General features: G+C 41.8%; 1 protein-coding gene across 5 annotated transcripts in view; it reads left to right on the top strand.

The window, feature by feature from the left end:
• The window catches only part of LOC126458594 (inward rectifier potassium channel 4-like), a 667556-nt gene that overhangs the window by 649138 nt on the left and 5518 nt on the right, over positions 1-12900 (top strand). The gene's annotated exons all lie outside the window — the stretch shown is intronic.

The raw sequence follows: 12900 nt of genomic DNA, 5'->3' as shown, positions 1-12900 counted from the left end.
TACTGTCTGGGTGCGATTTCGTATGACAGGAGAAGCAGTCTCATGGTTATCCCATGCACCCTGACTGCAGTTTCTTATGTCAGTCTGGTGATTCGACCTTCTGTGCTGCTATTCATGAAAGGCATTGCAGGAGGTGTTTTCCAACAAGATAACGCTCGCCCACATACCGCTGCTGTAACCCGACATGCTCTCCAGTGTGTCGATATCTTGCCTTGGCCTCCTCGGCCACCAGATCTGTCTCCAATCGAGCACATGTGGGACATCGTTGGACAACCCCAGTGTCATCCACAGCCAGTATTAATCGTCCCTGTATTGACCGATCAAGTGCAACAGGCGTGGAACTCCATCCCATAAACTGACATTCGGCACCTTTACAATACAATGAATGCACGTAATCGCTCTTTTTCTTTGCTATAGGCATTACCTTACATTTATCTGCGTTTACAGAGAACAGCCACTCATTACATAAAGTGGAAATTTTGTCCAAGTCTTTCTATACTTACTTACGATCGTGCAATGACGACATTTTTCTGTCGTCAGCGAAAAATCTTATAGTGCTACTTATCATATCCGATGCATCGGTTATATACGGGGTGTAAAGGAAGTAAGCGCAGATATTTTTATATGCGTTACCATAATATGTACACACACCGATGAGGTAGTTGTTTTTTTCCCTGCGTCGAACAGTCTTAACATAAACATACAACAAACTTGAAGACCTGATTTTTTTCTGCACAGTCGTAACTGCACCAGTGAGTGAACTAAGCCTGCCAAAAAAGAATAACCGTCCACGTGCCGCACATATACATACATCTGACCTGCTTCCCAAGGGAAAATACGCACTAATGGCTTGTTCTTGCCACATATATTTGGTTATCATAACCAGCCTAAAAAGCATAGTACTAGTAATAGCTACGATAATCAATTTGCAAATGATGTAATGTTGTGCAGTACACTGTCCTCAGTCACCAATAGAAATATATGCACTTATACCCGTTACACGCTGTATGTTGAAAATATTAGAGGTCCTATTAAGCTTCCTTGTGGCACGCCCGATTTACTTTCGTTTCCGTGCAACATTCGCCATCGAGTACAAGGTACTCAGTTCTATTACTCAAATACGGGTAACATCCGATTCTTTAAAGAATCGAACTCCCTCGTACAAAACAGTATCGTACATTTAATTACTGTACGAATGAGTTAATGTGTTAAGTATTTGACTTTAAGCATGTAACCGAGAAAAGGCTTAGGAAGGATCTGAAATTATGCTTAAGTTTTCTGGAAGTTGCTAAGTAATCACATTATGAAACACTGGACGAATGTAGCCTGGGTAGCTTGCGCTCCATTTCAAGCAAAAGCGCCGGCCGGGATGACCGAGCGGTTCTAGGCGCTACAGTTTGGAATTGCGCGACCGCTACGGTCGCAGGTTCGAATCCTGCCTCGGGCATGGATGTGTGTGATGTCCTTAGGTTAGTTAGGTTTAAGTAGTTCTAAGTTCTAGGGGACTGATGACCTCAGAAGTTAAGTCCCATTGTGCTCAGAGCCATCTGAACCATCAAGCAAAAGCGTGTTTTAGCGCATCTCAAAGTTTATGAACTTTGTACAATAATATAATTTTCCAGATATATTCAGTGCTAATGTGGATACTTTATGCAAACTGTGTTGCGAATAGAGTCTGCAGTAAAGAAGTAATAAATTAAAACGTCATGTGTGATTCTGAAGTTTTCCAGCACAAACAACGAAAATGTAATGTGTGTCCTCGGAGTCTTTCGCGACGGCATACATGAATAAAACGTTCTCGGTTTTCCAGCCGCGTCAATTCAAATAAGAAAGCTGACATACAGGGTCCATAGACTCATGAAGTTTACTCCGTACCCGTACACGTCCGTCCGCTCGACACAATTTGAAGCGAGAATCGTCCGACCAGGCAACATATTTCCAGTCATCAACAGTCAAATGTGAGTGCTGACGGCCCCAGGCGACGCGTAAAGCTTTGTGTCGTGCTGTCATCAAGGGTACACGTGTGGGCCTTCGGCTCAGAAAGCCCATGTCGATGATGCTTCGTTGAATGGTTCGCACGCTGACGCTTGTTGGTGGCCCAGCATTGAAATCTGAGGCGAAGGGTTGCACTTCTGTCACGATGAACGATTCTCTTCAGTCGTGGTTGGTCCCGTCCTTGCAGGATCTTTTTCCGTCCGCAGCAATGTCGGAGATTTGATGTTTTACCGGGTTCCTGATATTCTCGGTGCACTCGTGAAACGGTCGTACGGGAAAATCCCCAATTCGTCGCTACCTCGGAGAGGCTGTGCCCCTTCGCTCGTTTGCCAGCTGTAACACCACGTTCAAACTCACTTAAATCTTGATGACCTGCAATTGCAGCAGTAGTAACCCATGTAACAACTGCGTCAGACACTTGATGTTTTATATAGGCGTTGCCGACCTCAGCGCCGTATTCTGCCTGTTTACATATCTCTGTATTTGAATACGCATGCCTATACCAGTTTCTTTGGCACTTCAGTGTAGAATCAAGTTCAGATGAAATTTAATTATAAATACAGCAAGAAACCGCAGGTGCACATACAACGCTGATGAACAGTATCTGAACCAGGATAGTACATCAATACTTGAGGAATAAAAAAAGTTCATTTATGTAGCAAGAGTGGGTGTTGGGTATGAAGAAACATTAACCAAAAACTGTATCATCATTACGTAGAATAAATTATGTTGCATATAACTACTTGTTGTTAAGGAGACGTCTGAACCAATCAAAAATGGTTCAAATGGCTCTGAGCGCTATGGGACTTAACTTCTGAGGTCATCAGTCCCCTCTAACTTAGAACTACTTAAACCTAACTAACCTAAGGACATCACACACATCCATGCCCGAGGCAGGATTCGAACCTGCGACTGAAGCGGTCGCGCGGTTCCAGACTGTAGCGCCTACAACCGCTCGGCCAGCCTGGCCGGCACTGAACCAATCAAACTGGGTAATTTAAATCTCTAACATGTCTAATGATGACACGACATGTAATAATCTCATTTTTTATATCCATCGGTCTCAGTAGTCAGTGATTTAGTGTTTTACCTGTCTAATACTTGTTCCTCTTTTATTGTACACAACCTTCTCGTTCTTATTTCTTTTGTTTACATTTTTCGAAACTCTTGAAATAACTGTATGGTATCTTTTACGCTTGAAAATCATGTCTGTAATTAAGGATGTTATCTTTATACGTCACGATTATATCATCCTGCAGTCGCTATTCGCACTCGATAGACGCCAGGGACGATGTTTACGTGTTTACTTCCTTTGTTGATTGTCTGTGTGCAGAGTACGCCATGTTCTATGCAGTCACTGTTCCCTGTGCTTTCGCCAAACTCTCGGCGGAGATATGCGTGCTCGCCACACTTCAGAATGTGCCATCAACGTTTCGGGATCAGACTTCTTGAATCGTGACGTCGGCTCAATTCTATGAGAACTTGTTAGAAACACTGTTCGCAGTATGAGTTGCATATCATTTATTACGTGGAAGTTACTGTACCTATTAGCATAATATTTGTTTTATTCAACTGCAGGTCAGCTGATGAAGTTGACTGAACGAAAGAAACCGGTCTTGACATAATAAATGTACCTTAATACAGACACTAATATCTAGAGTAAACTGCTAGTCGATTACACTGAGTTAACCGATTTTGTTGAAACTTCTCAAAGCGTAATGGACTTAAAGGTCGAAACTCAGTTGCCCACTATTGTGCCACAGAAAGTACACTTATGCTCATAAATTAAGGATAATTGCAGAATGTGGTACCACACAACGTGGTACTACACAAAACTGGCGCTATTAGCATAGGCACATAGGGAACACACACGTCACAGATCTGTAAGTCCACGGTATTGGTGATAAGTTGAGAAAACCGTCCCGAAATATATGTGCAACAAAACGCCACTGTTTCCTGCGCATGTACCCCGACATCAGTATGAGATATGATCACCATGCACACGTACATAGGCCGCGCAACGGGTTGGCATACTCTGGGTCAGGTGGTCGAGCAGCTGCTGGGGTATAGCCTCCCATTCTTGCACCAGTGCCTGTCGTAGCTCCTGAAGTGTCGTAGGGGTTTGAAGACGTGCAGCGATTTGTCGAGCGAGAGCACCCCAGACGTGCTCGATGGGGTTTAGGTCTGGAGAAAAGGCAGACCACACCATTGGCCTGATATCTTCTGTTTCAAGGTACTCCTTCATGATGGCAGCTCGGTGGGGCCGTGCGTTACCATCCATCAGGAGGAAGGTGGGACCCACTGCACCCCTGAAAAGTCGGACATACTGGTGCAAAATGACGTCCCGATATACTTGACCCGTTACAGTTCCTCTGTCAGAGACATGCAGGGGTGTACGTGCACCAATCATAATCCCACCCCACACAATCAAACTACGACCTCCACACAGGTCTCTTTCAAGGATCTTAAGGGGTTAGTATCTGGTTCCTGGTTCACGCCAGATGAAAACCCGGCGAGAATCACTGTTCAGACTATACCTGGACTCGTCCGTAAACATAACCTGGGACCATTGTTCCAATGACCATGTACTGTGTTCCTGACACCAGCCTTTACGGGCTCTCCTGTGACCAGGGGTCAGTGGAATGCACCTTGCAGGTCTCTGGCCGAATAAGCCATGTCCGTCCAGTCGTCCGTAGACTGTGTGTCTGGAGACAACTGTTTCAGTGGCTGCGGTAAGTTCCCGAGCAATGCTACCTGCAGTACTCCGTGGCCGTCCGCGGACACTGATGGTGAGATATCGGTCTTCTTGTGGTGTTGTACACTGTGTATGTCCCGTACTGTAGCGCCTGGGCACGTTTCCTGTCTGCTGGAATCGTTGCCATAATCGTGAGATCACACTTTGTGGCACACGGAGGGCCCGTGCTACGACCTGCTGTGTTTGACCAGCCTCCAGTCGCCCTAGTATTCTACACCTCATAACGTCATTCATATGTGTTCTTTGAGCCATTTTCAAGACACAGTCACCATTAGCACGTCTGAAAACGTCTGCACACTTACTCGCTGCACCTTACTCTGACATGCACCAACACACCTCTGCGTGTGTGGACTGCTGCCAGCGCCACCGTGCGACGACCGCAGGTCAAATGCACCGCATGGTCATACCCCGAGGTGATTTAAACCCGCAAACCGCTCGGCAGAGCGTTGTTTCACTATGTATCAGCATTATCCTTAATTTATGAGCATGAGTGTAGTTCCTTAGTAAGGTCAGTCGAGGTAGTACTACTTCCATTTACAGAATAGTGTCACAGGTGTCCGGTTTAATAGCACAAATCCACGTTCATGCTATTTTATTCTTTTATTTTTAGATCATCACTCCGAGTAACTTGATGCAGGTCGTCACAACCCTCTCAGCTCACACTAGGACTTTATCCAACGTCCACATTTTTTCCTTGGAGGTATTGCAATGTGCATTTTGTGATTCTGCGTAGGTTTATCGCAGAATAATAATTCGTATTTTATTTCTCCTTGCATTCGCACGAGGCTTAAGACAAGTTACACAGCCTATAGTCACGAGCTTCGCTTTTCCATATAATCTTCGTGCTATTCGTCATTTTTATCTTTTGGTAAACAGCAGGACCTTTTGCCGTACGAAAGAAAGTACTGTGTTAGTTGCTCGGCTGTTGGCACCGAGTCACTGCGAAGACCACGGATGAGCTTCCTCTGGTAGCATGGATTAGGGCTGTATGAAGAATAAAGCGACACTTTCCACTCGTGGCCCTACCAGTTTGACACAGAGTAGCGTAGGTAACCATAGCGTCCCCCGTGTGTACCTGACTCACTGATGACCATCCTTCGATCTGCTCCGAAAGAAGCATTCACTGAAAGTATCCAGATACTATATGAACGTTGCCACAGGTGAAGTGAGACCAGTGGAGGTTTTTAAAAGTATTTTGTATCTTCTACGCTATTACAATTGTGATATCATTTCCGGAATCCTAAGGTACAAATTGTAAATTATACCTCTGAAAAAGGATTTAAGTTTTGCCCGAAAAAAATGTTACTGTGTGCTATAAGTGGGGGTCATGAATGTACTCAGAAATACACCACTGCGTTTAAACTGCTAATACCACTTCACCTTTGAAATCAAGCTATTTCAGGATTTTGTGGAGAGGAGATTGTGGACTTCAAATAGTTGTATCACAATCCAGATGCATTTTCAGCTTGCTACTCTGTCCTAAAGATATGTACTTAAAGATCTTCCTCCAGAGACTGAAAATAAACATTCAGTGGCGTCTGCAAACTGAAGGTGACTTCCTTGTTAGATGCTTTTTTACGAAGAGAATCCAATGGATGCCGGCTAGAACATCCAGTTGGTACTAAAGTGTGAATGATGGTGTGTTGTTACACGGCGTACTTTCTGCCGCCACCGCAGTCAGCTGCCACTTCAGCGCATCCTGCCTCCCTCCTACTGCCGGTCTTCGCGCCTCTCACCACTCTTTACGACCGAAAAACAACTTGTTGCTGGAACAGTTTTGCTGAGTCATCCATTTGGGTTGTGTTCTTGACACTGACCTCGAAAACCTCGTTATTGTCATGGTGCCTGAAGTCCTAACACAGCTTCTGTACCGACGATCTAGCACATACATTCATTAACTTCTCTCTCTCTCTCTCTCTCTCTCTCTCTCTCTCACTCACTCACACACACACACACACACACACACACACACACAACGTCAGTCAGGCAATCAGCAACCATAGCAGGAAAACCACAATAATAATAAAACGCAAGTGTCCATTAGAGAGGGTTATTTGCTTTTTGTCATTATTAACTTGAATTTCATTGTATCATGTTTCGTTAACCAGAACTGCACTACTTGACCGAGCGAGGAGGCGCAGTGGTTAGACACTAGACTCGCATTCGGGAGGACGACGGTTCAATCCCGCGTCCGGCCATCCTGATTTAGGTTTTCCGTGATTTCCCTAAATCGCTCCAGGCAAATGCCGGGATGGTTCCTTTCAAAGGGCACGGCCGACTTCCTTCCCCGTCCTTCCCTAATCTAATGAGACCGATGACCTCGCTGACTGGTCTCCTTCCCCAAAACAGCCCAGCCCCTGCACTACTTGACAACTAAGGAGAGAGGCTTGTGCACTCAAAAAGAACTTCTGGCAGTTACCCAACTACCAGTTTTCTTAATCCTATAAATGATTATAGAACTTTTCTAAGAATGTTCGCACACATGAAGGAGTAACTAAACGTCTGTTGCACTAGCGCAACGTTCTAGAAATCTGAACGTGTGTGTGTGCGTGTGTGTGTGTGTGTGTGTGTGTGTGTGTGTGTGTGTGTGTGTTCTGAGATACAATAACCCGAAAATTTATTTATTTATCGTTTATTTAGCCTGACACGATTAGGGCCTTAAGGCCCTCTCTTACATATGACCAGGAACAACTCATACAAAATAATATTAAATAAAAATCACAATAATTTACGTTATTAATGAAAATAATAATTGGAACTAATAATAATAATTGCAATAATAATAATAATAATAATAATAGTAAATAAGGACACCCTTGACTCTGTTATAGACATGAATCAAATCAGTAACAGACTAATGACCATGCGAATCAAGCACACCAACAAAATATATACATTTATTAATGTTCATGCACCTACCAACATTGCCAACAAAAAAGAACCGGAGAAGACAGAAAAATTTTGGGAAAAACTCGAAACTGAAATGTCCAAAATTCCAAAGGAGGATGTAAAAATTCTTCTAGGGGATTTCAACGCGCAAATTGGCAAAGAGAGGAAATATAAAAAAACAGTCGGTAATTACCCTGCACACAAATTCACAAACAAGAACGGCATGAGACTCATCGAGCTATGTCAGCAAAACAACCTAAAAATCGTGACAACATCACTTCGAAAAGACCCCAAGAAACAAAAAACATGGAGATCACCAAACCTTCAGCTTGGTGAATTTCAAATAGACCATGTTGCGATCTCCTATGACTTCCAGAAAGAAATACACGACGTTCAAGTCCGCAGAGGGGCAAATATAGATTCTGACCACTACCTTACCAGAGTTAAAATTAAATTCACTCCAAAAAGGAAACGCCAAAGGAAATCACCACTAATTCCCAAATTTGACTTGAAAAATATCAAGGAATCAGAAATTACAGAAGCATGGGATAAACAACCAACAAACAACTGGAAAGATTTCCGAACGAAAATTATACAGAAAGCAAGAGATTTGATTCCGTTAAAGAAAATATCCAAGCATCCATGGTGGAATTCGAATTGTGATAAGGCATTAGAAGAGAGACAACAAGCCTTTTTAAATTACAATTGTGACAAATCAGAAACCACACAACAAACATTTTTCAAAGTGAGAAAACAAACAGCTAAAATACTTAGACAAACTAAAAGAAAATACCTTAATGAACAGCTAAACACAATTGAAGAAAACTTTAAGAACCACAACACTCAAGATTTTTATAAAATATTCGCAAATCAAATCAAAGGATACACTCCACAAAATCTCTGCTTCCGGAAACAGAATGGAAAATTGGCACTAACTAACAAAGAAAATTGCCAAGAACTAGCTAAATATTTCTCACAACTCCTAAATTGCCCACAACCAAGTACAAGATTCCCCAGATTACAACCAGAACACACGAATGAGACTTCACTACCACCATCTCAAGAAGAAATTTATAGTCACATTAGAAAACTCAAAAATAATAAATCATCGGGAGAAGATGGAATTGTAGCTGAACTACTGAAAAACCTTGGTCCAAATTCGTTAAAAGAGATCACTAGCATCATCAAAGAAATTTGGCAGACAGAAAATATCCCAGAGGAGTGGAAGTGTGCACTAATTCACCCATTGCACAAAAAGGGAGAGAGATCAGACGTAAACAACTACAGAGGCATTTCACTTTTACCAGTTACCTACAAAATTCTATCTGCATGTCTCCTAAAGAGGGCACAAGAACAACTAGAACATACAATTTCAGACTACCAAGCAGGCTTTCGTCCTAATAGATCATGCCCGGAACAGATATTCAACCTTAAAACTATTTTAAAGATTAAAGCAATCAGGTCAAAACCAATAATCTGCACATTCGTTGATTTCAAAAAGGCATACGATTCCATAGACAGACAGTCTCTATGTCACATTCTCGAAGAACGAGGCCTAGACACTAAAACCCGAAAACTAATTGAACAAACACTAACAGAAACCAAATCAAAAATTAAATTCAGAGGGGAAATTTCGGAACCATTCTCAATTAAAACAGGAGTAAGACAAGGAGATGGGATCTCACCACTATTATTCAATATAGTTTTGGACAAAGTTATGAAAGAGTGGGAAGTAACACTAAGGAAACAAAGCTTTTGGAAGCCAATTGAACTAGGAAGAGGTAAAGGAAAATTGAACATCCCTTATTTAGCGTTTGCAGATGACTTGGCAATTATAACTGACAGTGAAGAAACAGCAGTAAAACAAATTGAGACACTTAAAGAATGTGCTGAGAAGGTTGGCCTGCAAATCTCCTTTGAGAAGACAGAATTCATCTGCTCAAAATTAGATATTTCGAAACTAAAAACAAAGTATGGTGAAATAACTAGAGTCAAGCACTTTAAGTATCTCGGTGAAGTTATTGAACCAACAGGACTTGAGAAAATAGCACAAAAAAACCGATTACAGAAAATCAAGAAAGTATTCGGACTTATTCAAAATATATATAACAAGAAATGTCTATCAAAAGGCACTAAAATCAGACACTACAACACAGTCATCAAACCAACAGTCACATATGCAAGTGAAACACTCTCCCTGAATAGAAAATTAGATTTACACGAAATTAAGAAAGTAGAGAGAAAAATTATTAGAAAAATCCTAGGACCACGATACACACAAGATGGATACAGGCTGCAGACTACCGAGACAACCGAAAAAATATCAAACATCGAGGCAGATATCAGGAAGAGGCGGATGAAGTTTTATGGACATATAGACAGATTACCTGGAAACAGGTTAACTAAACGTCTATTGGACTATATGACATCACTTAAGGCAACAATACCCTGGGTAACTGAAGTTAAGAAGGATTTGAAAAAGGCAAAAATTGACATAACAAACACATCAGACCGGGATACATTCAGAAGAAAAATCGACAAGTGGAAGTTTACTCCAGAGACGGAATCTAAACCTTTCCGACCAAAGTGGACCGAAGAAAGGAAGAAGGCCTTTGGGGAGGCAATGAAGAAATACTGGAGAAATAAGAAGAACATTAAGAAATGTTAATCACCTGCTTATCGTTCTCCCATGGGGACATTCGCTAATAATAATAATAATAATAATAGTAGTAGCAGCACTAAATATCATAATCAAATAATGGAGGCATTAAGAATGATAACAAACTACTACTACTACTACTACTACTAATAATAATAATAATAATAATTGGTGATGATAATAACAACACTAATAATAATAAAAAATGAAATAATAAAGAAATAATAAAATAACGTAAGTATTAAGAATGATGTTGATTAGTTTAGCACTTTTGAAGCCTTGTTTGGTATTAGAAGAAGTGAAAGGGATAATGAAAAACGAGAAAATTGAAATGACAGTGACAGTGGCTGCTAGAAAAGAAGAGAATTTCGACAGAGAATTCTGTAGATAAGGGGAGAGTAAATTGGTGCGGGAGGCAGGGTTGACGTGAGTAATCTGCAGACAGTATATGGAAGAGATAGAAAATCGTAATCTATTCCGGTCTTTTCTTAGTCATTTGCCTTCAGTGTTGACCAGAGACGTCCACTTCGTCACAGTCGCCGAACACTGTTGGTAGATTGTGATGTCCAGGGGCGTTAACTAAACCGTTCGTTATCTCAGCATTTTCATATCAGACCTATTAGATGCATGACAAGATCTTAAACTGACTGCTGAATTCCAAGCTCTGCTTTAATTGAAAGGAAGGAAGATCCTGTAGACAAGGTCATCAGAATGGAGCACAAGCTCGGATTGGGCGAGGATAGAGAGAAAAGACATCCTTTTTCAAAGAAACCATCGTGTGACGGAGGAAACACGAAAACCTAAGGCTGTAGAGCTGGACAGGGATTTGAACTCCCCTGTTCCAAAGGTGCGCCGAAAGCGTTAAAAACCTCTCTCAGTTTGCTTGAATCGAACGTCCACCCAAAAATATGACATTTTGAGATATACTTATATGGATAGCTTCCTTAATCTCACAAACTTCGAACTTAGGTCACGATTTTAATCTTTTCATTTTATAACCATGCTCTAAACTGGTTGATCGGTGACAGCTGCTACGACTGAGATGGCGCGTTGACTGAATGAAATAGGGACCCCATTTTGCATAGAATTTTGGCACAGACGGTGAGCGCCTCATGCACGTGCGCACTGCGCCATTAGGCGAGGTACATCGGTTACCATCGGTAACTTCCATCAACCTATGTGAAGATTATTCGCCCTGTCTTTCACGCCCTGCAGCCGAGTGCAGACAACACGGATCGGCCGCATGCTTGCATTCCTCTAGCATACGGCCGACACTGAAAGACAGGCGGAGTCAGAACTCAACCATTTTGCCACGCAGTACACAACTGCCAGCGTTTACATTTCAGTTGCAGTCTGAGTAATTTTGTAGTCTTTAGTAATTTCAGAATACTGGAAGCCGAAACAATGGAAAACTAGGGCTCAACGTCCGTCGATGACGCAATCATTAGAAGCGAAGTAAAAACTGAGGTTGGACAAAGATGGACGAGGAACTCGGCCATGTCCTTTTTAAAGGAAGCTTTTTACACGTGACTTTGCCTACGCACATAATATACGAGTATTTCACATATATTTAACATATTTCACACATATTTGTGCACACATTTCACCTGTATCTCTAGCGAATTTCGCCCTGAAGTTACATTCTGTATTATGTCGTATCTCCTCAAGCATTAGCGGACAATGGTGCAATTTTTCCAGGTATATCCAGAGGTATATGTGGCTACTGGTTGCGAATTGCGTTCTGGATACAGTTACTAGTGGAGAAGCAATAACTTAAAAAGTCATGCGGCAGCTTTACTGCATAACATATAAAATTTAGCAAGCGATAAACTTTTCTTCCCTTAGTCTTGTTGTGGGGGTTGTCAGAAAGAAAAGGTTTCGTAAAGGTTTAAATTATGTGAAACGTTTATTGCAAGTCACAAAGTGCCCTCAGTCTCAAATACTGGATGACTAAAATACGGGTATCCGCAGGTCGTGTGGCATACAGCTTTTTCACCCCCATCCCTTTGATTGGTTCTTACCCCACAGCGACAGTAAGTAATATATGTACCAAGTTTAGTTGAAATCGGCAGAGTGATTTAGGACGACACGTGGAGCATACGTACGCACACACACATACATACGCACACCTATTTTTATAATATGAATGGATTCATTCGTTTTTTCCGAGGCTACATATAGATGCTCAGTTTTCTTACACAAATCTTCATTAATTCTCGTCCTATATTCACTGTTTTGTTTTAGTGGTTTCAACATTTATCTCAGGATTTTGTTGATTCATTTTCGTCTTACAAGAACCCTTGAGAGCGAGGTCGCAAGTTGCATCTTTAGTAAGGCTCATTTGAAAGTGCTGTGTTAACAGTTACGACAGGAAAAATATTCGCTGCTAATGACTCACCATGTGCATGAGGAGGGCGACAGAAAATGAGTGTGCGACATGCTCAGAGATCAATTTTCTGTGGGATGTATGTATTACACTTCACAAAATGGAAGTTGTAGACATTCAAGAAGTGTTCAAAACAAACCATTAACTTGCACCATGGGCACGGAATGAAAGGTGGAGAGTCACACTGATCACAAAGGTTCCCACCACCAAGATCGA

The sequence above is a fragment of the Schistocerca serialis genome, chromosome 2 (genome assembly GCF_023864345.2).
Source record: "Schistocerca serialis cubense isolate TAMUIC-IGC-003099 chromosome 2, iqSchSeri2.2, whole genome shotgun sequence".
Lineage (NCBI taxonomy): Eukaryota > Metazoa > Arthropoda > Insecta > Orthoptera > Acrididae > Schistocerca > Schistocerca serialis.
Note: the sequence above shows the minus strand (reverse complement) of the source record. Positions and strands in the feature narration are given on the sequence as shown.